The following is a 27,959-nucleotide window of genomic DNA, read 5'->3' as shown; positions in this document are numbered from 1 at the left end:
GGTCATTTTTTTTTATCAAGACAATAACCATATTGCACACATAGCATAGCGCATGTGTGCTTTTGGCATGCGGGCCCGCTCAAAAATAGTGACTTGATTAGTACAAGCACTTTTTCTACTTGGCCTCCATTTGAACATGCCTCCTTCCTTCGCGATGTCCAAACTTTGCACAAGCTGTAATCGAATACTACCAGGCAAACAACGCTCACTAGCATAGCGGCGCGATCATCTTCACTGAGGTTGAACGAGGAGTTTTCTAGTCTACCACAGCAAATAGAACACATTTAAAACTTTTGCAGCAAAAGCTACGCTAGGCTAGCAGAAGTGCATTTCGCGGTGCCTGCCAAAGGCTGCTATTGCGCATGCGCCGTTGCCAAGGCAACCAGTACCATGGCGCCGCAGCCGCTGCGCCGCACTGCACATGCGCAGAGTTGCGCCGCGCAGCTGGGATATAAGCTGGAAGCGATGCGCTCGCTCCTTAGACACGCACCATAGAAGAAGGAGAGCGGCCGTGCTCGTCACGGCAGCAGTACAGGCTGCGTGACATTGAGTCTTCCGATCCAGAAGTCATCGCATGGTGCAAGGCAGGCCGACAGCATGATAATGAAACGAGAAAAGCTAAGCGATCGGCCGAGACGTCCAAAAAACGAGAGGAACGTCTCGCTAAGAGACGCCGCCAAGCTGCTTAACGACGGTGGCGTGTTGCTACCGAAATGTCAGGAGACGAAATTGCTTTTGCTGTGTATATCCTGGCCTAGCTGAGCTAAGCCACTGCCAGTTTTTTCTGGGGCGTTTCATTCCATGTATGATGCAAGTTATGTAATTTAATATATGTTTTTCCATATATAACTACCATTTATTGAGCAAAGTGCTGTACACGCTACCACTACCAGTGCTTTGCACGAGCTGCATCGAGCAGACGCTCTGAACCTGTATGGACTCCTGTCTTAAACATGCATCGCTTCCAGCGGGTGGTAATGACGCCCATTTTTCCTGTTTCGGTATTGAAAACTCCGAATTTTGTGTACCGTTGGCAACTTAACTGCTTGAAACTGTAACGTAATGTTTTGTGGTTAACATAATCCGGGGTGTACTACGAAAAAAACGTTTTTATGGTTTGCAAAATTTTGGTCAAGTAGGCCTTTAATGTGATCCAGGATCCTGGAAGCCGGTACTCTTGGGATTGAGAGGAGTGGAAAGGGTGTGTTACTTGAGAGCTTGAGTGTACACTGCAGCATGTAAATGTGGCCACGTCAACAAAATACATTTATTGCCGAGCTCTAAACTCGTAAGTATCTCTATCATGCATAGTTTTGTATGCACAAAAAGAATGCAGAACTAAACGTTAACAAATGTAAAATGATGCACCTCCCTCAACAAAGCGAGAACGCCTATGTGTACACACTCAATAAACTCTGTTTCAGCCCGTGTCATCATGCAGACAACTTGGCACAACCATTTCTTCTACTTTAAATTTGAAAGCTCATCCTGACCAAATCAGTGAAAGTGGCAGTGCGAAAGAAATGGGGATGAAGATGTAGAAACATGGGCGACAGGACAAGCGCTGCACTACCAGCTTAATTTTATTGAAAAAATGGGCCACATCTTAAACATTCGAGTGCATCACAAGTCAGGTTATCGATGCAACCATGAAAGTGCATCCAGCACCAAGACAAATCTCCTTTCAGGATGGCGCCATCCAATGATTACATTTCTTTCGTGGTTTTACTTAGTTCCTTTTCCACCTGACACTGCTTTTGTGCAACTAAATGACTAGACCTTTGCTTGTTGGCTCTTTTGTTGTTGATTTTTTTGTTTGTTTTTGTGGTTAATCTGTCTCTGCTTTTGCTCTGATGTAAAGACTCGTTCTGCCCGTGCTTTGGTCGTTTCTTCCGCTTTTAGAGGTATGCCCTCACGTGGTTGCCTGTATCTAGCCTCCAGTGATAATGAGAATGAATGTTGTGTTGCTGCTAGATGCGCATTCATAGTTTTATCAATAACCTGACTTGTGATGCACTCGAACGTTTAAGGTCTGGATTGTTTTTCAATAAAATTAAGCGGGTAGTTCAGCGCTTGTCCTGTCGCCCGTGTTTCTACATCTTCATCCCCGTTTCTTTCGCACTGCCATTTTCCATGATTTGGTCAGGATGAGCTTTTCAATTTAAAGTAGAAGAAATGGTTGTGCCAAGTTGTCTGTATGATGGCACGGGCTAAAAAAGAGAGTACTGAGTGTGTACACAGAGGCATTTTTGCTTTCTTGAGAGAGGTGAATTTTTTTCATTTGTGAACGCTTAGTTCTGCATGCTTTTCGTGCATACGGAACTATGCATGATGTAGTAATTTTTATTTCTAGTAGCTCATTACTTGTAATGTTAACCTGTGGCAAAAGTTTGCAATAAAAACGAACTGCGTCTTTGTCTCCTTGGGCAGTTCATGGGTGACATCTCGTTGCAAGTTCTGCAGAAATAATGCAGCTTTATTTGGCTGCAATTTGTGTACTAATTGCTAAATTACATGGATTCGGACAAATGCCCATTTTTGTTCATTTCCATATTCAGTGTGGCCATATCAGAATGTGAGAGGCATGCTATGTTGATTAAGAGTCATTTAAGTGTTATATGGGAGAAGAGATGTGAAGAAAACTGAGTTCAGGGGCACGATGGTGGCTGCTGTGTTGTCTGTGCTATGAGTCTTTGTGGGGATTTATTTCATGGGCTTTGGTTTCCTGAATCATGTCAGCTGCAAAATCCAAGGTTGTGTGCTGCCTGGTTGTGTGCTGCCAGGTTACATATTTTGCCTGTACTTTGAGTTCATTCTTTGTGAGGCCAATACCTTGCAGTCGTACTCTCAATGCAGTGCCTAAAAGCGGGCAGTGTGGGAACAATAAAGGCTATTGTAACTATGTTAACCAGAGACACAGACTGGAAATGAAAATTTTAATTATAAAAGATATCATAATGAAATTGGGTGTGCTTATGTGTTTCTTCCTGTTTTCAAAAATATAATTAGTTTCAGTGTATCTCAGTAGTTCCCATAGTATATGAAAATAATTGAAGCATAATTACCTGAATTCTTACGGGTCATTAAGACACTTTGAACATTTTTTGGTTTCAATTGAAATGAAGCCGTAGGCAAAGACCTGCCATCTGGAGCTATGCTAATTATACTGTTTTTGAGGTGCATCATCATATAAAAATGTTCAGTTATGTCCAAGCACCATAATTATGAAATATAGTTAGGTGACATGGTTCACAAAATAATAATGTTCAACTCAGCCAAAAAAAAAAAGCATAGCTCCACAGTTTACTTCTTTCTGCTTTCAACGATATAAGAATATTTGAAATTGCACCTTAAAAACATAAAAACTTCCGTAAGGCTAGTCACGATGGCAAAAATCATGAAGCTGAGAAAATCTCATTTGAAGTGCGTGTGCCAGCTATTTGGAGGTCGTTGTAGAGGCCTGAAAAAACAGCAGAATGGGGACACTCCAGTAATATTTCGCAGTAGTGAGAAATACCAGGATGTGGGGGAGGGGCCCAGTTTTCAAACAAAACTAAGATGGTGGCCATCGGGAACGTGGTCATGAGAAGCTACAGGCGCGAAGTTCTGTCACATTTCGCTCCGAAATCACAATTTCCACTCTTCGTAGGCGGAGAATATGCAATTGCCTTAAACCTTTTTGTGCGGGTGCTTTGCCATTTTTGCAACATCGAAATTTTCACATTTTTTTATCATTTCAAGACCTGCGTCTCCCCTTAAAGTTGTGGGCATGAACAGAATCTTTATGACATGCTTTCTGATATTGTAGCACTTTGGTTCTCAGTGAAAATTAACACCGTGTGATCTGTGCAAATGCAGTACAAAGCAGCAGGGGGAGTGGGTACCGCTGGTTGCCTGTGTGTTCTGTCACACTAGATCTGCTACAGCTGCTTTTGCTACTTCACTCGTGTGGTGTGCATTGCAGGCTAATATTCCTTAAGAGCGTTGAGCTTAGAATACAGATACCAGGACTACGTAGTGTCACCTTTGGGATGAGGAAGAAGGAAGGAAGAAAACTGTTTTTTATAGTTGGTTATATGTGAATTCAGCTCTAACAGACAAGCACACAAAGGGAAGGGCTTGTCCTAGTGTCTGTCCGTACTTGTGCTTGTCCCATTATGCTGTTCCCTTTGTGTGCTGTTCCATTTCCACTGAACTGACACAGAGTGACGAAGGGAGTAAAAAATTGGTTCTTAAGGACCTGTCTACCGATTTAAAGGGGAAAAAATAGTGCACACGAGAAGACGGGACAAGCGAGGAGACACAGACAAGCGCTTGTCCCGTCTTCTCGTGTGCGCTATTTTTTCCCTTAAGTATGTCTGACCAACATGCCCAAGCCTCATCTCTTCTGAAATGTCTACCGATGTTCTTATTTGTGCAAATATGTCTGATTACTGAAGCAACCACTTAACATCCCGTTCATGTTGGGGGCTGGTGCAGTGATTGATTGATTTTTTCTCTTGTCTGGCATTTCATCCAGGAGCGTGTACTCCGATGATGACATTCGAAAGAAGGAGCATGATATTCTTCGAGCTCTCCGCTCCCAGGATGATCCTGCCTCGACAGATGATGAAGATGGTGGCGATGATGATTTTCAGGACATGACTGGCGAGACTGACACCAGGGAGGGAACTCAGGAAGTAATCGAGAGCGGCTCAGCCAGTGAACCAGGTGGGGACAATGACGGCGTGTTTACTGGGTCACTTGAGCAGACGGGGGCTGAGGACTCTCTAGAGAATTTCCGCTCATGCTTTGTGAATGACAATGACGCCAACTGTAGTGAGAACCGTGATGCAACAGCTGGAAATGTAGAAGAACCTCTAGACAGCCTATGCGATAACACCCAAGTGTACGAGGAAAGCCAAGCCTGCGATGACGTCTCAGACAACCGGGACGAGTGCTCCGTGAGCATGAGCAACAGCATGGTGCGGAGTGGAACATTTGATCTGCAGAGCCAGATGCCGCTTGAGGCAGCCATTGAAAAGTGGAATGGGGAAGAGACAGCAGCGATAATGGGTGTGCAGGAGCATGAGGAGCAACAGCATAGCAAAAAATCCACAATTGTAGAGGAGTGCAATAAAGCAGGCTTGAAAGTCTCCACAGAGCAGGATGGAAAGTCTCTGGCACCAATGCCTGCATTCTTCCTGCACGAGAAATCTCCTGCTCCCATGCCAGTGTCATACCAATGCCTTCCGAGATCACCTAAGGTCGGTGGGCAACTTGGCGAGAAGAAGAGAGGCTCTTGTGTTGCTTTTGGGATGAATGATTCTGGCTTCATGTCCCAGAACAAATCTGTTACTGAGGCAGTGGCGTACGACAGCCTTAATGATGTGGGGGAAGTGCCCTCGCAGGGTGCTGCTGACCAAGCTGAACTGGGGTCAAACCAGGAGCGTCGGGCATCGGGTGCGCTGTTCCCCTTCTACATCGACATAAACAAGACAAAACCAGAAGAAACTCAAGCACAGCAGCACAGGGAGCCGTCAAACCAAGGTTCGTCTCTGTACATGTACATAGATGCTGGTGGAGATGCTAGTGCAGGCCAGGCCCAGAAAAGGTCACCAGCAAGCAAGCCCAAAGGAGATAGTGATTCGTCCAAACGACCTCAGTCATGCTACATGTACGTTGACTTCAATACAGTTCACCACGATGACTCTCATCCTGATGAGAAGCCATCCTCTCGCACAATGCCATGCACCTTGTCACTGTCGATGTTCATTGACATCAATGATGACCACAGTGAAAGTGTTGTCTGTGCCCATGAAGCGTATAGTAACTACCAGGGAAAGCCTGCAAAGGATGGTGCAAACACTGTAGAGAGGCAGCGAAGCATTGTTGAACACCGCATGTGGGAACACTTTGAGCGTGAAGAGATATTGGTTGTGTCGGAGGAGATCCCAGCTACGGAACAGCCTACTACTAGAATTGCACCCTGTCCCACTGCTGAAGGGGACGTCTCCTCACCAAAGAGGGTGTCGACATGCCAATCAAGGTTCCAGCCTCCCGAAGTCTGCTTGCTGCCAATGAGCCCGATTCTCAGGTGCAAGGCAAAGCCAGAGCCTGTGAAACCAGCACCCAGGGCATTGCCCGTGAAGTCGTCAACACGGCCCCAGGATGTGGATGCCATGACATTCCATAGGTCTGAGGTGTGCGATGGCGAGGACAGTGATTCCCTAGAGCATGAGAGTGACCGGGAAGGTGATGTGCCTAAAAAGGACGCGTCTTCAAAAGCTGAGGTGTTGCCATCAGCAGGACCAGTGTCATCAACAGTACTGCCCAAGAAACCAGAATTGGAAGTCCTTGTGACTAAGGCTGATACCAGTGTGGTTCAAGAGTCTCCTGCAGTCGTGCCCAGGGAAACTATACCAAGGGTGCGTACATGCCTCAGATAGTATAGCCCCTTCATGCACTGTGTTTGCATTTGTACAAGTGACCTGAGCACTGTCAGATCCTCCTCTACAAGGCATAATCTCCGCTGGTGTGTGCACTGAAAGAAAGTGCTGAGACTGTATGTGTAAAATGTTTAGTATAACCATTTCAAGACAGGCATGCAACATTAACTAAAAAGTTGTGTTTAAGGTAACCACCCCCCACGTTTTTTAATAGCTCTGGTTTGGATTTGATGAGTGCACATTTTATTTTGTTCATTGTTTTAATTGAAACAGTGAACGACTTTTGCAAGGCTACAGATGAACGTCAGCAGGTAGATGTGGTCTGTGTAGACTTCTCGAAGGCTTTCGATAAAGTTCCGCATCATAAGCTTCTTTTTAAACTACGCAGATTAGGAATCGCTGAAAATATAGTACTATGGATTCAGGCCTATCTAAGTAACCGCTGTCAAGTCGTCAAAATAGAAAGTGCAGTATCGAATAGGCGTGAAGTTCTGTCGGGGGTGCCACAGGGCTCCGTTTTAGGTCCGCTTTTGTTTTTATTGTATATAAATGATATTTCTGCTATCGTCGAATCGCCTGTCAGAATGAAACTTTTTGCCGATGATTGTTTAATTTACTCTCCTGTGGCTTCCCCGGCAGATCAGATGAACATAAATAGATGTCTTCAGTCGTTAAACTCATGGTGCCTGAAATGGGGTATGGAAATAAACTACCAAAAATCTAATTACATGCAAGTAACAAGGAAGCAGAATGTTATGATGTTTCGATACAATATCGGTGAAAATTCCTTAGATCAAGTAAAGTGTCTCAAGTACTTGGGAGTGACATTAACAAATAATCTTGACTGGCGCACCCATATTGAAAATGTCTATTTAAAAGCCTACCAGAAGGTCTGTTTCCTGAGGAGGAAGTTGCCGAATGCGACTAGAGAAATTAAATTGATTGCGTACAAGACGTTCGTGCGGCCAATCATAGAGTACGCAAGTGCAGTGTGGAGTCCTCATCAAAAGGGTTTAAAACGGAAACTGGAAAGATTGCAAAGGATGTCAGCACGTTTTATATGCTCTAAATACCGCCGCACTGATTCAGTCACAGCAATGCTAAAAGAGTGTCAGTTAGAATCACTAGAAGTAAGAAGACTAAAGCAGAAATTGAAACTTTTTTTTCTGATAATGAATGATAAAGTCAAAGTTAATAAACATCACTATGTTACACCTCCCCTGAAGCGTTGCCCTCGGAAAAATCACAGTAAGGTATTACAACCTATTATTACACGTACTGATGTCTATCGCTACTCCTTTTTTCCCGATGCTGTAGAAATTTGGAATCAACTACCAAGTGACGTTGTGGACCAAACAGATGTAGACAAATTTGTGATAGGTGTGAACGCGTTCCTGGAAGATTGCTGTGCAAATCTGTAATTCTGTGCATTTGAGTGTTTCTTTTTTTAGCGAAGAGAATTGCACTTGTGTCTGTATATGTTTCCCTCCCTGTAATGACCCTCATGCAGAGAGTGAACAGTATGAATAAATAAATAAATAAAAAAAAATCTTTGGAGCTTATATGGGTGCACAATGTGCATTTTGCAACACAGGCCATTAGCATGATGCTGGTGACTGAGGCATGATGCTGGTGACCAAAGGGTCCACCACCTTATCCAAGCACAGGAGCTCAGACCTGACTAATCCAACTAAAGCACTTCTTTCTCTGTAAATTACTGCATAAAGTATCAGGTTTAAAAGAATGAACACAGAGTTCAAATTTTGTTTGATACCACTTCTGGGATGCTGATTCTGGGGATGCCTAACCTTGTCTGCATTTTCAGTGTGGTATACTTCTGACCTCCTCCTGCTCTTCAGTGTTTGATGGGAAGTGAAGCAGGGACATTCTAATTGATGGATTGGCATCGGAGAGCAGCTCACAAGGTGGTGAACACTATGCTGGTGACACTTTTACGTGATATCAAGTCCTGGTGTAAAATATGCTTTATGAGTGTTTCCAAGGGTGACATCAAGGGCTAGCATTTATTAAATAGTTGCAGATATCCTTGCAGTGATAGGTTAACAAAAAATTGATCCATATCTTAGTGTAATGTAATTAGTGTAACCATTTGCGGAGTGTTTTGTGGGTGCCCTGGTATCCTTGCTTCTTTCCTTATGTGCTGCCTATGCCTACCGCAGCCTCCCTTCTCTCCTGGAGATGGGGATGATGATTCAGAGACTGTGTACTCGGAGGTCTCTGAAGTGAGCTGCCTGTCAAGCATCGACAAGAGGATGCAGGAGTCAGGCTGCAGCCCAGAGAGGCTGGGTGCCTGCTCCAAGTTGGGGGACGACCTGCTCAGGATGTTCATTGGCCAGGTGGAGACGGACATCACAATTCGCGTAGAAGGCAAGGACATCGGGGCACACAGGTATGAACACTCATCGACAAACTGTCACCTACTGCACAGGCAATGCACTGCTTAATGTGAGAAGTTGGAGTAGTTTTTGAGGTTAAAAAAAGGATGTACTGGCTCTCATTTACAGAAGTGATGGAATTTGAACGGTCATGTGCCTTGCCGACGTGGACCTCAGTGGGTACTTAAAATTATCTGAAACATGCTGTGAAGACTGTTGAAAGGGCTGTAAGGGTGACTCGCATTGTATGTTCTCATGATCTCCTAGCCACAGCATTTGTTGGACAAGCTTTGGCTGGAGGTGTGCTTGCCTCACTAGTTTACCACTTATCATAGGCTTAAAAATTGTAATAAAAATATGAATGGGGTGAGAGGTAAATTGTCTCGCATCATGCACTGCCTGGCATATTGCACCATGCACTGTCTTGTATTTTGCCTTTCCTGTAGAACGAGCAGGCTTTCCCAATAGGACCTGCCAGCTTTCGTTAAATGGGATCCCCATATGGCAATGGGACTTGCTTAAATTCTTCAAGATGAACTTGAGGGCTGAGCTTGTGGAAAGTGGTCTAAGCTGAAAGCTTTTTCAGCAGGATCAGTGATGCTATTGTTGTTGTTTTCCATCTTGCTTTCCTTGCTGTTTTGTTGAGAGCTGAAGATGAAGAGCTTAGGTCATTCCTAAGCTTCTTGGACTTCTGCAAGTGCCAGGCAGTGTTTTCTTCATAATGCACATTCAGACCGTAATGCTTATAGCCTGAGTGGTGAGCACAGAAGACCAGGCAGAAATAGTAGAGAGTTTACGAATAAGTACAGTGTAGAGTATAGAATTTAAAGCTTCAAGATGTATGCAGGAAATTTGATACAGTTGAACTGCTCATTAACGAAAGCCCTCAAGAGCGAAATTCTCGCGGCAACGAAAAAATCTTGTGCCGCCAGCAAACTTCCATAGAGTTCAATGCATTTCCACCCTCTCAGCAGCAAAGGGTTTTTAAAAAGCAGTCCCGCAATAACAAAAGTTTGAGGTAGTGATCTGCAACATTTTTTTCGGCTCATCAGCCAGTTGGGAACGGAGAAGTACCAAAACTGCAGCAGCACACTCATCCGACAAGTCAGGCACATACGTTTCTGCCAGCAAGCATCAGCGCGGTCATTGCTGTTTACACTAGGTTACTTATTTTTTTTTAGCTTAAAGCAGCTTTTTGCTAGGCTGTCTGATGGCAACTATGCAGGCACGTGACGCTTCATGTGACGACACCGCTGGTCATCTGGCAGTTTTTTTTCCTCCTTGCTGGCCGTTGACACTGCCCACTACCACGCTATCTTGCCGTGTGCCGCGTGTACGCTGAAACGCTGAAATCGCCTGTGTCTTGCTTTCGTCCAATGTTTTGTTCGGCGTGTCAGAAAGATTCTGCCTCCTGTTAAAAAGCACAAGTTCTTGGTGCTGCAGGAAAAGTCTGCAGTCATCGCCGAAGCTGCAAAAGGGAGAAAGAAGTCTGATATTGCAGAGGAGTTCAGTATCCAGTGCAGCTCACTTTTTACTATTCTGAAATCCAAAAGCAGCATCATAGAGGCACTTAGGCCGGCGTGTGCGTGCAGCACAAGACTGTGGCAACGCCGGTCTGCGAAGACGTCGATAAGGCCGTATTCCAGTGGTTCCTCGACACGAAAGAGAACACGCTGCCTTTGTATGGAAGCCTTCTGCAGCAGAAGGCTATTCACATCGCGTGCATTCTGGGGCACAACAACTTTAAAGCGAGCGCTGGATGGCTAAGCCAATTCAAAGCATGGCACTGCATCGTTCACCAAGGTGTTGTCGGGGGAGCCTGTGAGCGTCACGGTGAAGCAGCATCACCCTGGATGCAAGAAAGTTACGAAAGCATAATGGACAAATGCAAGTCCTCCGAAATTTATAATGTGGATGAAACTGGCTTTTTCTACAAAATGTTGCCATCAAAAACGCTTGACCTGAGGGGACAAAAATGTCATGGCGGTAAGCTGAGCAAAAAGCGGGTGACCATTCTTTTGCATTCAAACATGGACGGATCCGACAAGCGTCTTCTCCTCGTGATCAGCCAGAGCACGACGCCACAGTGCTTTAAAGGTAACCGAAGGCTTCTGGTTGAGTACACTGCTAATCAGAAAGCTTGGATGACACGCACAGTATTCTCCAGCTGGCTGGAAGCCTTTGATGCAGATATGCCAAAGCAGGGCAGATCCATCTGCCTTTTTTTGGATAACTGCAGTGCCCACCACATCGAAGACTTCCTGATGACTGTCCACTTGATTTTTTTTCCCCCCCAAATGCACATCCGTTATCCAGCCTCTCGACCAAAGGGTTATTAAGAGTGTCAAGTCTGTGTACCAGGGGAGACTCATCCGGCGGATGTTGAAGTGGCCCACGGAAATTGATCTTTTCATGTAGTATTTTGCTGGTACATTTTGCACTGCCCTGAGCCATTAGATGGAGTCCTAGCAATTGGGTGGCCTTTGAAGGCATACACTACAGATAGATTTATAGTGCTGGCATTTTCCTGTAGCAGGTGCCTCTGGCAATAGAGAGGTGAAGCTGATGTGGCTTCATTAAGCCCACCAGTTTAATTAGTCTATTGCATTGTTTTTTTTCCTTGCAGGTTCATTTTGGCCTCGCGGTCTGACTATTTCTCGCTCATTCTGAGGGAAGATTTTGCTGCCGAGGAGACCGAGGTCATCAGCATGGATGGGTGAGAAAGGCTTGTGTTCTTATCCTTTTTTCACGCAGCTTTTAGCGCAAGTTTCTCTTACCTGAGAAACTTGGGCTTTCAACAAGTGAGCCTATCATCTCTGATAGGCTGGCTGCTACTGTGCACTCTGAGAGATTTGGTACTCCAGCCAGTGGCCGCGTCGCCGTGGTGTGTGGCGTACGTGCGAGAAGCAGTCATGTTTGCATCTCCAGGCGATGTTTATCTGCCTGAATGCTGAATTTTTGGGACAGGTGGGTTCACCTGAGGTGTGCCAGGTGTTCCGACAGCTGCGCAAAGCAGAGGGCGCTGGATTTTTTGTATCTTGGAAAGATGAAAAGGTCCCCAATAGAGAGTGCAGGGGCTGGTCACGAGAGGCAGCTGAAGAAGCCTTATTCAGCATATTTAGCCGTCATGTCCTTGTAATCAGTGTACGTTGGCAAATGGTGAATTTTTAAGGTCTGAAGCTCCAAAAAGCCTTCTATGTGCCATTCAGCTTTGAGGGAGGCTCTTAAACTGCCAACAAAAGGAGGTGGTTAGATTCGCCTTTGAGCTGCTTCGTCGAGCCATCTTTACAGCAATTTCTGCCCAGTGTAAGGTTGCGGGTGAAGAACTGTGTGAAGTTTTGTTCTTATATTCAGGAGTCCACAGTGCGTGTGTTCTTGATGCATGTATTCTCTCCCAATCCCTCAAGTTGCCCTAGTAGCGATGGTGCTTTCTCTATTTTGTTGAATTAGAAAGCATGGCTATGAAACTGGAAATGTAAAATAATTCCTTATTTTTTGTTGTAGAATGGTCTTTGACCATTACACCTTAGCAACATTTCATTTATGCTGAAGCATCACTCTTGGCTTAATCAGTATTTTAAAAAATAAAAAACGGCCATCTAGTGTTTACCCTTGAATTAGCGTGTTCGGTCCTGAGGGAATTAGAAAATATCAGAATAGAGCAGAACTGCGGGGCTAAAAATTAGCATGCATATGCATGCATAGCAAGTAATATTCAGCAGTCTAGCAAGAGAACAGCAGTTTGCAATTGGTGACGAGGTGCTGGAAGTAGTAAGAGAATATGTCTATTTCGGGCAGGTAGTGACAGCTGATCCGGATCATGAGAAGGAAATAACTAGAAGAATAAGAATGAGGTGGTGCACATATGGCAGGTTTTCTCAAATCATGATGGACAGTTGACCAATATCCCTCAAGAGAAAAGTATACAACACCTGTATCTTACCGGTACTCACCTATGGGGCAGAAACGTGGAAGCTAACAAAGAGGGTTCAGCTTAAGGTAAGGACAACGCAGCGAGCTATGGAAAGAAAAATGATAGGTGTAACGTTGAGAGATCGGAGGCGGGCGGAGTGGGTGAGGAAACAAACGCGGGTTAATGACATCCTAGTTGAAATCAAGAGGAAGAAGTGGGCTTGGGCAGGGCATGTAATGCGAAGGCAAGATAACCGCTGGTCCTTAAGAGTAACGGTGTGGATTCCATGAGAAGGCAAGCGTAGCAGGGGGTGGCAGAAAGTTAGGTGGGTAGATGAGATTAAGAAATTTGCGGGAATACGGTGGCCACAACTGGTGAAGGACAGGGTTAATTGGAGAGACATGGGAGGGGCCTTTGCCCTGCAGTGGGCGTAGTCAGGCTGATAATGATGATGATGATGGTCATTTTTAGGGTAGAAGCATGAAAAAGAAATAGACAACAAACATTCTATGGCATGGCTAGTGGATGCCTAGATGGATGTGCGAAAATTAACACGGCAAAAGGAGATGGCAGGAAGTGTAAGCACTGTATGAAGGCGCTCAAACACGTGCATCGCTATGCATAGAAATGTTCTGCTGGCAAAATGAGCAAAAGTGACTGTCAAGCATGTTTTCATCATCGCCTGCAACGTTTTAAGCATGAAGGTTCGAGTAACAAGCGCAGCATCGCTGTCGCTTTCACCCCACTGTATGCAGCAACTACACACCCTCTCAGCACTGCATCAGCTGCGATTAGGACTGCGCCCCTGAAAACTCTGTCATGGCGCCTCTGTTTCCTTTAACCGACCAAAATAAATGCATGGCGAAAAGCTGCTGTGACTGGGTCTAATGCCAGTCAAGGCACCAAATAAGGTGTGCTGTCATGCAGACGCCACCACGAAGGACTACTACCAAGATGGCACTTGACTGCTTCCACTAAACACGTGCATGCACAGTAGGCTTTGTAAAATTGGCCTGTTATCTTGTTGCTGAAGCTCTGGCACATGTCTAACAACTTCTGGTAGTCAAATTTTTGTCGAGTGTCCATTTGATCTGTTCAGTTTCGTTGACCATTAGCATTTCCACATAAGTTGATGCGCTGTGGTGGCGCAGTGGTTAAGGCATTCTGCTACTGAGCAAACATGAGGTTGTAAGATAAATTCTGGCCACATTTTGATGGGAGCAAAATTGAAAAATTCCTGTGTTCTGTGCAATCACTTTAAAAGCCCCTTGGTGGTTGAAGTAAATCCATGACACTTCATTATGACATCTCTCGGGGCCTGTATGCCACTTTGGGATGATAAATTGCACATATGAACCAAATATGCGTAGTTGACATGCTGCACTAGCTTATTGTGTAGACTGCTCTTGTGGTATTTAAAGGAGTATAGACACCATATTTTTGCTTGTGTGTTTTCGTTCAAATGATGTGTTAGACGTTAGTACACATATATCATCCTGTGGTAATTGCCTACAACCGCTATATAATTTATATTTTAATTTCTTCTTGATGCTTTCGGTTTCATCAGCCGAACAATGGCAGTGACGTATAGTTGGTGTTTAGGACACGTGAGCCATGAAAAAGCGGCTGTGTAGTTGCCAATGTGTTGTTTTTGTCGTTCCAAATCTTGAAGCAGGCTGGCTTAAGGGTTGTAGTGAATTAAAACTACGTAGTGACTCGCGTGACCTAAACTGCAACCATGTCACTGCCTTTGTTCGGTTGATGAAACCGAAACAGCATAAGAGAAGAAATTCAATTATAAATTTTTTAGTTGTCGTAGGCAAATACCACGTGGGGAACAATGTATTCTAGTGTCTAACGCATCACTTGAAAGAAGAAATGTAATTAATATTAGGTTTCTGTGGTACTTTAACTACCAAGGGGCCTGAATCCAAGCCATTGAATGCCAAGGCTATGAGATATGTGCGATAGGCAGCAGAATACCATTCATTTTCTTTCTATGTCATATGTAATGCGTCAGGCATGGCAGGGTACATCTCACCAGAGTTGAGAATAGCACAAACAGGTGTTGTTGTGTACATATTATGACACAGTAGTTTCACATTCTTGCAAATCATAATGTTGAAATGTTTCAAGCGAGTTGGGCTAGGTTTTAAAGAGTGGAAAATTGACATGAAGTTTGATATTCGAATGTTTTCTGAACTTTTAAGTGTAAGAGAAGATGATGAAAGGAGGAAGAGTACGTTGCTGGTGTTACTATCAGGCATAGGATTATTGCACTGACTCATTATAATGTTTGGCGCCGGAATCATGAAAAAGAAGTTCTGCCCTTCACATACCTGAGGACATGCAATAGCATGTAACAAGCCTTTGACTGTGCAGTGTTGGTTTGAGAACCAGTGACAGCACAACCCTTGCAACAGTCTCTGTTTAGCAGCCAACAAAATTCGAGGGTGCGATCATTAAGCGAGTGCGAGTGCATTATGCGAGTAAATGAAATGAAGTCACTTATTCCTTGCATCTTCTTTTGTGCGCTCCTCAGCACTAAGAATCATCGCACTTGGCACTCAGAGGTGCTGTCTCTAGCGACGAGTTTCTCACAGCACCGCTGCTATTCTATGTGATGTGCTGTACCAGTCACCTTAACCACATGCTGATGGATTGGAGCCTGTGTTTTTCAACCTCTGCAGCATTTACAATTTTACGCGACAGCGTATACAGCTCGTTTGGTCGAAAAGCCTTCGGTGTCATAGTAGTGTCAGCACCGCGCTTCGGAAAAAATCGTATCATGCCAACCGTTTGCCACAGAATGTTCCAGATGGTGTAATACGATTCAGTGTTTCATGCCACATAAGCATGCTAGTTAAGTTAGAGCCTAGCTTGCGGCAGGGATTCGAACCGTCGACCTATAATTGGGGGAACCGGTGACCTTTAATTGGGGACTGCGTATCATGCACAGTTCAGGTGTCCACCATGATAAGTGAGTCTGTTATTGCGTCATTTCCTTTCCTCAAAAAATCAGTTTTCGATTTGTCTAATGGGCGACAGCATTCCGTGGACTCCCTGGCAGCGCTGCAAGACGTTGTCGCGTTCCACTCTTGAAGGTGTAGCTTAAGCATCCTCCAAATTTTTCTTAATTTTTGGGTTGTTCCCAAAGTTTTCTTCCCCGAACCAACATTACCCATCATGTGAGCAAATACGGTATATAACTGTTGCATCTCATGATTACTCACCTGTAAGGGTCAGTTGTGGAGACTGACAAAAATGCTTGAAGCTGAAAACAGTCCAGCAAACAATGGAAAAGAAAATGTTATGCAGCAAGGGGCAGGAAATTATTTTTGCAGAGAAGAAATGCAAGTTGAAAATGGTTTAGCTGAAATTATGATGACAAAATGAACTTCTTGTAATGTCATTACATGTCAGGGCATGTATTCCACACGACAGGTAGAAAACTGGCTCAGAAAATTGGGTAGAGCGGTGAGGTTAGGAAATTTACTTAGGTAGTGTGGCTGGTGCTCGGACAAGACAGGAGTTTTTGGAGGTCAACTGAAGAGGGCTGTGTCCAGAAGTCGATTTCACTTGGACTATGGTGTACAGGTTGAGTGCCTGTGCCAACTGGCAGGGGGAGTGCAAGCATTTTTTCCACGGCATGGCGGTGGCGCCGCGAGTGAAAAGACTGTTCACTTCCTCTGCTGTGCCCATATGAAGCTGATGCACTTGACCCCAGTTGACCAGTCAGGGAATTTTGATATGGAGAAACTAGAAACTGCACGACGATAGCCTAAATGCTATTGCATTAAAAAAATTTGCACCATACTCATCTCTTGGATCCGAATATAACGTGATGTGCATTCTGAACCGTTATTTGATCTGTCACGGACTACTGCAGATTCTTTGTTCTCGATCAGTCTTCCCGTAGCCCTAGCCTTTTTGGTTTTCAATAAACGATTTATTAATCATCATCACCAGTTCTGGGAATTTAAGTTTTCTTCACAGAAAGTTAGTTGTCTTACCTATGCCTCCCCATAGTAATCAAGCAAGTGATGGTGTCTTTGAGCAATGTATCGCCAAGCTGTTGAAAGAATCGGGTGGGAATAGGAGGTATCCCATGCTCACACAGCTGGCAGTGCCCACGTCCACAGGGGAATGAGCTTTGGCTGCCACCAAAAAAAAATTAAACACTAGCACTCAGCCCATATTGGTTGCTCTACATAGCCAACTACTTGCAAAAATGCAAAAGTATTACCCTCAATGACAAATATGTTGTACCATTTGATGAACTGTTCCTCGAAGTGGCATTGACACGGAGTGCAGTACCTTCTCAGCCGATGGAGAGCAAATTTGCATCTCCTAAACAATTCTGAATGCAGTAGCACCAAAGCAGTGGAAGTCTGGGTATCTTTCTTGCCAATTTCAGGCTGGCCTTACAAGTTCTGGTCCTCATTTTTACTGTAAAGCCCGGGGCTTGTTGCAAATTGCGCTGTGTGAGAACTGGCTGAAACAGACAAAAATAATGTAACTTATACCTTTATTGTTTCATTGCCAGATAGTCCATATGCCTATATTTTAGCCATTGTTTCTAGTAATAGTAAACACAATAAGTAACGTTGTGAGCCAAAATCAAGGTTAGCAAAAGGTCAGATCTAATTGTGACGAGTAGCAGATGACCCTTACATGAGCACTGGAGCTTTACTGGGCAGAGAGCAGCAGTGCCATTTTTGCCGTCACGAAGTGGAGACATGTGGAGTTGCACTTTCTGCTTTGCCTGTTGGCACTCCTACTCATCTGGCCACCATACTTGGTCTGTGGTGGTGGCGATGATGGTGCTTATTCTTGTGATGAGAACAACTCTAAATAGTGTGCTCTAACTTGGGGAATGCAACACTTCATGGGTGGACAGCCCTTGGCTGAGTGTTAATGCTCTCTGTGTGCTGCAGGTTCACGCATGGTGCAGTGGTCTTTGCTCTGCACCACCTGTACGGAGGCACGGCCAGCCCTCCCCGGGAGGTGCATGTCTCAGAGCTGGCCCTCCTGGCTGAAGTGCTCGGGGTGGACAGCTTGCGCCGAGTGGTGCTCTCCCATGTGCGCACTTACTACTGCCACTTCTTCCACAAGGTGTGTGCGTGCATGGGACCTGGCTGCCCAGCCTGTGTTTTCCGCTCCCTTGTTGCAGATAGCTGTGGGAGTAGTTCAAATCAAATGAAATGCTTATTTTCCTTGTAATAATATTCTGTCTACGGAGATAGTTCGAAAGAAAAAACTGGTAATGGTGCAAGAAATGAGGACACGGAAGGCACACAAAAGACAGGACTGACGCCATCCTGTACTGTCTTTAGATAGTTTCTTGTGAGCTTTGTGCAAGGAGCAAGGCAGGACAAGATTAAAAAGCTAGGTCTGACTGTCACCAGTTTGCTGTCGCAGATAAGCAGTCATGAGTTTTTGTAGCTTACATACCAGTCTTCACTTCCACCTGTAATAATTTGTAACTCAAGTTATCTGTGCACTTGCAGATCACTCTAGCTGTGTACTGATTGCATGGTATAAATAACAGCATTTCACACTGCACCGACGCATAATTTGACATAATGTAGCGGGCACACACTTAATGCGCCATTACTCAAGCCTGTGTTGTGGCAGTGAAATCTTAAGCAGTTGCTAGCATGTATTAGGCATGATGTTTAGTGTGGCAGCTTGTACGATTTGTTTCTGAAACATAAATCGTACCACTTGCTCAATGGTATAGACCATAGAAACCACATAAGTGTGCATGCCCATGTGTTTTGACATAGTGATTGTGCACTGTTTGTGGCCAAAATGTGGCCCAACTTTTTTCATGGCTGCCACATACAACTTTATTTGTGCAGATGCAGAGTCTTGGGTACTTTCTGCATGCATAATGAAAGGTTTTTTTTTTTTTTTGGTGGGGGGGGAGGGGGGGTTGATGGGGTTTGATGGGGGGGTGCCAAGGAGAGAGCAGTGTTTATGGAGCATGTACAGTCAGGCCAGAATGAAACATGAACAGCGCCTTTGAACGAAACAAAAGGATATATTGAGTACTTTAAGCTGCAGCGTACAACTTGCCTTATTCACGTTTCTGGGTATAGGATCTACCGAAGTACATATTAAAACTGGTTGTATAAAGCAACATCTCGCTGCAAACTAGAAAAGTGCGGCATATGAGTGTTCGCGTTCCAATCTGACCGTACCGTCCTATGGCATTCTTACTGGGGGTAAGAGTGCTGTCTGACGGTATGTGAAGCGGGATTTTCTGTGCTGTCTGGCTGACACTTCTCAAGCGCAGCCCATGTCTATTTCGGTGATCACCTGGGCTAATTTGTCGGCACATCTGTCTTCTGCCATACCACAGTGTAGCTCTCGACAAAACATATCTGTTGAAGTCCATAGGGCACGCTTGCATGATCTTTGCTTGCATATTGTCATTACTGTCGCTGAACAACTCATCAGTTAGAAGTTTAAGGGAGAAGTGGTCTTTAATCCTTTTTTCTCTCAATTAGCCAGCTAATGGTAAAAATTTTATGGCATTCATAACTTGTTTGTTCCTTGGATACAGTGCTGAATGCTTGCAAAATATGAATTTAGCATTTTGTTTAGGTTGGAAATATTTGTACACTTTTATTACTTACTTTCAGTATGGAAAAAAAATTTAAAGGCTGAGGCTTCCGAAACGCACGAAATCGGAAGTTTTACAAATATGATAGGAATCAACTGGTTTTCAATTCTTGTTTGATTGCAGCTGTGTTTGTGGAACATTTTTTCTAGTTGGATAATTTCAAGTTTCTTGTTTTTTTTCCCACTGTGAGTTCTGTCCTTAAAATTGGAGCCTGAAAGTTTGCTGTCACACCACATATAGGGCATTTTAGCTCGCCGTTACACGTTCTTCGTGGGTACTGCCAGTTTTTTGTGATGCTGCTGTCTGAGCATCCAATTAAATCTGTTTCTCATGGAGTGCACTTGTTGCTGATGTTAGTGCCTTCGGTTAATATTTTTTTAGATAGATATGCTTCTATTCAGGCAACAAGGTCTAGGATACGAGGGCAAAAGGCAGATGTGCTCTGCCTGACGGGGCCTGTGCACCCGAAACACTTCATAATGCTCAGCCCTGAATGTGTTTTATTTTGTGTTTTCATGCCTTTTTGACTGCATGTCACATTGTGAGCCAGAAAGTGTGGTTATTAAACGTTGTCTCTTTGCTCATGCTCCTTTCAACTTTCAAGATAGTATTGTAATGCAAGCAGTGGGCTAGCTGAAATCTATGCACAGGCTTTGCTGCAATTCCTCATGTCCCAATCGTGCTGATGGACAGCACATGAATGGTTGCCTCCAGCAGCTCACTTTTTTTTTTTTTTCACATCACAAAAGGCGCATCGTCAGTTTTCTTGGCACAGAGGTAGTTTATGCTCGCTTTTCTCAAAATCTGTTGCATTTTCAGCGGAATTTTCAGTTTCTGCGTTTTTTACCCATTTGGTGTCTAAAACGTGGATTCACGCGCTTGCTTCTGCCACCCTGAAATTTAGTGCCTAAAGGTGCAGTCTCTAGTAATGACAGTCAGACTGTGTGCTGTTTTGTTTTTCTCTCTCTATCTCTCTCGTTGAGAGCCTCAATTAACTCCCATGCCTGTGTCCCTTGCTCTCCCTGTGGCAGCCATGCAGCCAGTGCATAGCTGGTGTGGCCGAGTGCCTGCAGATGGCACCTTGCTGCAGTGGGCTGCGGGAGCTGCAAGCCCGGGCGGTTCAGTGGGCGGGACGCCACTACGTTCGGGTGTGGCCTCACCGGGCCTTTGCCACCGTTCCCGAGCACTGGCAGCAGCAGTGCTACGCAGCCACCCTCCAGGCACTGGTGGGTTGCTGCTGCTTGGGCCCCAGTGCACGGTAGCGGCAGATTTGGGTGTTTCTGCTTTGGCAGAGCAGATTCTTCCTTTCCTTCAGGAGTCCACTGTAGAATGCAGCTTGTCTGGATACCAAGTGCAAGATACTGGAACAGCGTGAACATAAAACACATGCATGACGACTCGAGCGTTGAGCTCCCATTCAGTGAAAGCAGTTTGTCTGATATTGTTAGACCTAAATGGAAGAGAGCTTCAGGTATTTTTAAGTTATTGTTTGTGCACTTGTGATTATGTTTGTGGATTTAATTTGTTCCATTCCAGAAGAGTACACCTTGATGGCAATTAAGGGGGTACACTGGTCTTGAAAAGAAAATTCTATTAATTTAGTCATAGTTATGAAATTTTCAGGGCACATTTATTTTTGTGCACTGATTCTAGATATGACATTTAATTTCATGTAAAACAATTCCTTGAGCACTTATGCACTTTTTGTGCAAGTATTTTGCAGAGAGTTTTGAAGAAAATTTGCTGCAGGAAACTCGCTGAAATATATGCCATTGGGTTCTCTTGACACCAAGGAATACAATAAGGGTAAAATTATCATCCTGGCTCTCATAGAACTTGAGTAATAGGGTACTGAAGCTGCCACTTCATAAACAGGAATACACACTTTCCTTCTCATTTCTGAAGCGACAACTTCAAAACTCTAACTCAAGTTCTATGATAGGCAGGAAGACAATTTCACCCTTATTGTATTCCTTGGTGTCAAGAGAACCCAATGGCAGACATTTCAGCGAGTTTCCCGCAGCAAATTTTCTTCAAAACTCTCCGCAAAATACTAGCATAAAAAGTGCATAATTGCTCAAGGAAATGTTTTACATGAAATTAAATGACACATTTAGAATCAGCACACAAAAATACATATTCCCTGAAGATTTCGTAACTGTGACTTCATTAATAAAATTTTTTTTTTTCAAGACCAGTGTCCCCCCTTAATCCTTTAGACAATTTATATTGTGTTAATAATTAAATACACTCCAGCCCATATATAACACTTATAATGGACACAGTTGTAACGAACACTCGCTTATTACGAACAAGGGCAGTGCTACCGTCAAAATATGCATTAGAGCAATGGCATTGCATCTCAGATACAATGAACACCTGTGGCTGCACAGCTCGGTTACAGCGAATGATTAGGCGGTGTAAACTCTGCTGGCAGTCGAAAAACAGCACTTCTTGCAGGAGCGGAGAGTGACGAGCATTCTAATCGCTACGTCACTCTCTCCCTGCCACCGTGACCTCCGCAATCAGCTCCGGCAGCGCTCCTCTGCCTATGAAAATAATGCGCCAACACAAAAAAGCGTGAACAGTAAAATCATCAGCAGATGAGAAATACAGAACATATGAAATGCCGACAAAACATTTTATCGGATGCGGCCGGCAAAATCTCACGCCTTGAAAGGAGACACTTAGCGCCGGTGGAAAGTGGAGCAAGCTTCGCATTAGCGGCTTTCTGTGAAGGAGCATGCAAGGCAGCGACCGGTGCTCGCCATTTGTCATTGGGAAAACTTGCAAGGCGCAGTGCTTTGGAAGCTACATTCTCATACGCTACATGCATAACAGAAAAATCTGAATGGTGCATGACTTTTTTTTTTTTTTGAATAGTGTCACTAGGCATAAGTTTAGAGGAGGCATGAGGATGACAGGCAACTTGCGTGCAAGTGGCTTGTTGAGTTTTATGATATTTCGAAAAAAAGAATGGTCCTTCTCGTGCTCGACAACTATGTGGCACACCACGCTCTTCTGCCGCCAAAAGCGACGAGCAATACCAGCCACTTGACAAAGGCATAATTCACGTGCTGAAGGTGTTGTGTCCGGCGGTGCATCACCAGTACATACTGATGATAGCAGTCGACCGACCAGATGCTGTCTCAATGGTTAATGCACTTGGCTGCTGAGCCTGAGGATGCTGGTACAACACCAGCTTCGGTGGTGGCTTTTCGATGGAGGTGGAATGCAAGGCGCCCGTGTATTGTGCAATGTCATTGCATGTTAAAGAACTTTAGGTGGTTAAAACTCCCCTGGACCTCTTCATTACTCTTTCTCCTAGCCCACGTGCAGCTTTGGGACATTAAACCCTAAATACCACCAATCAATTGTTTAATTCGGGCGTTCTTTTTAGCCCTCTGCTTTGCTTTTAAACGCTGAGTTTGGCAGACTAACTCAAGTCTTGCTCTGGTTCATTTCTGCTAATTGATAAGCCAACAGTGAAGTAGAAAGCTTAAATTTTATTTTTTTCTCCTCCTTTTCAAGTGAGAGCTGACAGCTTCATGAAGACTTGTAGGTAGTATTTGTTTGACATAGCCAGCCCATGTGGTTAGTAATACAGTCGCCGACTGATTTTTCGGACTCCAAAAGTTCGGACATGCTCGATTATTCAGACTGCTTCGTGGCACCGCCACTCTCCCCATAGACCGTAATGTATAAAAACTGCCGAAAGTTCGGACATCTTGCAGCCTCTCGTTTGATTTTTCGGACACTCCTTGAGCCAACTCGACCGGCAGCACTTGCCGCACCGACGCTCACCGACGCGCGGTTCACTTCGCTCAACGCCATTTTTGTTTTGAACTGAGCCTCCTTGCTGCCCCGCGAGATGGCGCTACTGCAAATTCCCGCTCATCATCATCGTTTCCGCGTGGTTCGGTAGCGCGCCGCATGGTGGCGCGCCACACCAGTTCCGGCCGCAGCTTAGTAAGCCATCTCAAGGCAATCCAGGAGCCACTTTGTTTGTTTATCCGGCAGCAAGCCCGCGAGAGCGCCGTGGTAGCACGACGCAGCGCTGGAGATGCGATATTAGCCTAGGGCGGCTTACAGCCGGCGTTTTGTCATCGAAAGGGGTCTGTTGAACCCCGAGTAGCAGTATCAAGATGTTTCGTTGAAGCGCGCGTGAGCATTGACTTATGCAACACCAGGCCGGCGGCAGCAAGCCCGCGAGAGCGCCGTGGTAGCACGCAGCGGTGCAGATGCGATGAGGCCCGACGGCTCTCGAAACGATGTGGGGGAGGAGGCAAGTAGAGGAGGTGGTGAAAGAAGGAACGGAGAAGAGGAGGAGGAGAGGCGGCGTTGGGCGAGGAGACATATGCAACGCCAGCCCGGGATCAGCCAGTGCATGTAAGCTCGTTAATTCGGAAAATCGGATAATTCGACGTGCGCGCGAGGTCCCTACAATTATACATAGGAGTCTATGGGGCGAAACTCTCGTTAATTCGAACAAATTTTGCCGTGCGTCGGTTAATTCGACTTCACTCCGCAGCCCGCCAAGCCGGTTTGCCGAGAGCAAAAAGAAAAAAACACTGCCATGAGCGGCGCTACTGTACTGCTGATAGGCCATCCGTATGGTCATATTATCATCCATCCATCCGAGGAAGCGAGTGAATTAGCGGCGGCCGAAGCGGCTGGCGTCTTTTTTTTTGTGCTTTGTTGTGTCGCAGCAGTCGCTACGATCGCGGTTATTTACGGCGCCTTTTTTGGTAAATGCGCGCTTTGTCAGCGTGTTTACTGCGCTGCTTTTGTTGCTGTTTTGTTGCGACTGAGAGAAGGGTGAAAGGAAATTGCAAGGGATTGCCTACTGGCTCAGCCGAGCCACCACCGCTGCCATGTGCAGATAGAGGAGAGTTAAAAGATCAGAGGAAAGATAAAGAGAAAAGATAAGACGCGCGTCCCAGCAACAACGCTGTCCCCGCGGCCGCTGGCTGAAAAAACAGATAAGCGGGGAGCCGCGCTCTCTTCACCTCCTCCCCACCTCCTCCCCGCGCTGCTTTCGGGTGGATAGCGCGCAGGGCCTGCGCGCCTCGCCTTTGTGTCCTGTCAGCTGACCGAGGATGAAATAATTAAAGTGACAGGCGCTGACAACGACGACGATTTACGATTGTGAGCAGTTGTCCCAAATGCAGAAGTGCACGGTGAAAGAAGCTGCAGAAGCCTTGTCCGTGCGGGAGGACTTCTGTGAACAAATCCCTGACGGCGCGTGTGCCGCGGAGCACCTGGCAGCTGTTAGAGCTATCGTAGTCGCTCAAATTCGCTCGAAAAAGCAGACGGTGATTACAGATTTCCTTGCCAAATAAAGGTATACGTCCTGTTGCGGCAAACATTGTTTTTTGTTGTTCATTCGATAATTCGACATTCGGATAATTCGACAATTTTTCGCGGTCCCGTCAGTGTCGAATTAACGAGTTTTTACTGTAAATAAACGATTTCTTTCTGTTTTTTTTCTGAATTTGTTTTTTCGGACACCTGTTTATTCGGACATTTCCGCGGTCCCCGTGAGGTCCGAATAAACAGTCGGCGACTGTACATGCTGCAGAGTCAGTTCCTTTAAACAATTAATTTCTCAGAAAGCATTTGCTTCTGTTGTGACTGTCATGAAATTTCATGCCATTGCTTGTTTATTCTTCACTTTTTTTTTTCTTTTTCAAAGTTGTTGCTTCATATTGTTGCCAGATTTTCTTTATCTTGTTGGCTTGTTGCATTCTTTCTTGTACCAGTTGTTGAATTTTTTTTTTGTTTAGATAAGAGAAAAAATGCCTACTTGCTGCATTGGACAGAATAGGCGTGCACTTACTGTTGTTGTGGACCCTGTGATGACTTGGGCTGGCCGTTGTTTCTCCATGTGCAGACAGCAGAGACGGCCATTGACATGGCTCTGAATTGTGAGCGCCTCTCTGTGACCCTGCCCCGGGTGCGATGGGCAGAGTCGGCACTCTCTCTGGCCAACCGCCTGCTGCAGGACTGCGTTGGCCTCATGTCTCCGGAGTTTGACCAGGTGCTTCAGAGCAAGGGCTTCCTCGACCTCGGAAAGGTGCGGGCATCACTGGCTGCCCCTTGCAGTTGTTCATCCGTATAAGAATAGCACAAGTTAGCTGGGCACAGAAGCTGTGCCACCTGCTGCCATGGGGCAGAAAATGGCTGCTGTTGGTGGTATAGACCTTATGCAAAATTGCTGCCATCTATCGGAGAAAAGGAGAACCAGTGGAAATCCGCCATGTTGGAGGATGACAGAAGCTCGTTCCGCCTCTGCTGTCTGGGTTTAGGCTTGCCCTGCGTTAGCTTCCTTACTGCTGTGCTGGCTCGAAAATCTTATTTACTGTTACTTGAGCCTGTAAACATGACTGAATGGTCAGTCGACGTGTTTCTGCTGCTCAAGTTTCTAAGTGACTTCGCAGACACTTACTACGCGTCCAAACCACTTTCCGAAAGCCACCGAGTACGGAGCTACAAGTTTTTCACGGAGTCCTACGTCAGTTTGCCGACGCTGAACACGAAGAAATGTACGAAGCAAGTGTAATTTCCGTTTACGGCTATAAATGTGCGCATTTTGGTCTAGTTTGAATCAGTTTTTATTTGGTTCGATACTTTTTGCGGACGGGCGTGCTGCTTGAATTGCTGTTGTTGTGGTTGCGTTTTCTGTGTTGTGTAGGCGCCGAAAGCAAACGATAGTAAACTTCACGCTCATGTTGGTAGTGTCGAAAAAAGTGGCCTCTCGACATGTGACGCTTTTCATTTTCCTTGAAAAGTTCATACAGCATTTGTTTGTTTGCCCTAGTGCTCTAGAGCCCCTAGTTTGCCCTAGTGCCCTAGACCGAGAGAGAAAACATTTTATTATTATTACCGGGCACATAGACCCCTGGGTCGCCGCACAACCCCACTACACAAGTGCTTACCATTCTTGGACTATCGCGCCGCTAAAAACACGTAGCCCGTGAATGCAGCAGTGTATATGGTTTTACCACGACGAGCAAGCAGTTGTGCACTGATATTTTTGCAGGATTCTACACGCGTTATGAATTCCCGCTACTAGTTGGAACTATAGTACCGCTTGAGCGGCTGCCCTTACGGTCCTTTCTTTTTTTTTTTTACACAACACACGGTTTCGTGGAAATCGGCCGGTTCAGTGAAATCGCTACACGCATACAAGCCGTAGCTCCACAAAATAGGCACCTTTCCCTGGTCAACAGAAACGATTGACTTACTTGCAGAGCGCAAACGTTCTTTCTGTGCCACGGGCACTTGACCCTTGCTAGTGTTTCCGTCGAAACAAATATTCGCACTAAAAACTAACGCGTGTAACCGCTGCAGCGGATAACGCTAGGAGCGACGGTTCTCGCAAAGCGCGACCCCTACCACTGAACAGCTGATCACGATTACTCTCTTGCGAGGCCGATAATCGCAGCACTTCACGGGAAATCGCAGCAGAAAAACAGCTTTTGTGTGATATTTTCTTCGTGCCTACAAAGCTTATTTCTAATTTCATTTGCTACATGGCGTTAACGAAATGTGTTGCGCGATGTCTCGACATGTAGCGACGGTTCTGCAACATTTGTGCTGCGGACGTCGGGGATCGCAGTCCAAAAATAGAAATGCGCTCAAATCAAGCCCTCTTGCCTTTTCTCCCTGGGCTTCTTTGCGACCCTCCTGCGTACAGCAAGGCAATGAGCAATATGTGAAGATATTGAAGGCGGTGAAACTCGAGCGCGCACGACGAGCGTGTACCAGTACGTGCTGTGAATCCGGCGGCTATCCTCCAACATGGCGGAACGCGCGCGGCGACCGCTAGATGGCAGTGCATTTCGCATAAGGTCTATAGCTGTCAAGTGAGGGGCGTGTGAATTTGTGTGCGTGCAGTGTTCGCGTTCTTCATTGAAATCTGCACCTTTTGTAGTCTTCTATCTGAGATTTGTCTAGTTTTATCTGTGATTGGCACCCTTTCATTGTAACCTTGCAAAATAAAGAGCAGGCAAAAACAAACATGTGAGTCAAGAGCGGTGGAAGGAAGGACAGGGCTGATGTGGAAATGCCAGCGTGAGGAATAACACAAGTACACACACAAGTAGGGGTGTGCGAAGAGTGGTTTTTTGGTTCGAAGCGAATTCAAAGTGAATAGGATTTTCTTTGAATAATTTCGAAGCGAATACCGTATTTACTCGCGTAATAGGCGCACTCGCATAATAGGCGCACCCCTAGTTAGGGCGCGAAAAATCAGATTTTTTTATTTCCGCGCATAATAGGCGCACCCCGAACTTGGCACTGTGATCAGTACTGTATTTACACGATTGCAAGCCGACGCCTCGCCACCCCCCGCTTCCCAATCTTTATTTTAACAACCCCCGCTTCCCAATCTTTATTTTAACAAAGTTTTTGCTGAACTGACTACTAGTCCCTACTAGTGCTGCTGCCGTCGCAGCTGCTGCGGACCCACAGCACATACAACGACATCGCGTAGAACAGCCGCACACAGTTTTCAGGGATGCTCACTTTAAACGTCTGTTTGGAAAGCTTCATTTCCAGCCGGAAACGTTCCCGACTTAGGCCCGCGA

At 45.4% G+C, this 27,959-nt stretch overlaps 1 pseudogene across 1 annotated transcript in view; it reads left to right on the top strand.

The window, feature by feature from the left end:
* LOC149357420 (uncharacterized) overlaps positions 1–27,959 on the top strand; it is a 49,523-nt pseudogene that overhangs the window by 9,338 nt on the left and 12,226 nt on the right. The window contains exons 3-7 of the transcript XR_016291820.1: positions 4,520–6,407; positions 8,609–8,838; positions 11,451–11,540; positions 17,675–17,852; positions 25,262–25,444. The product of XR_016291820.1 is annotated as an uncharacterized LOC149357420 (transcript). The remainder of the gene's footprint in view (positions 1–4,519; positions 6,408–8,608; positions 8,839–11,450; positions 11,541–17,674; positions 17,853–25,261; positions 25,445–27,959) is intronic.

The sequence above is a fragment of the Amblyomma mixtum genome, chromosome 3 (genome assembly GCF_055824585.1).
Source record: "Amblyomma mixtum isolate Tamu chromosome 3, ASM5582458v1, whole genome shotgun sequence".
Lineage (NCBI taxonomy): Eukaryota > Metazoa > Arthropoda > Arachnida > Ixodida > Ixodidae > Amblyomma > Amblyomma mixtum.
Note: the sequence above shows the minus strand (reverse complement) of the source record. Positions and strands in the feature narration are given on the sequence as shown.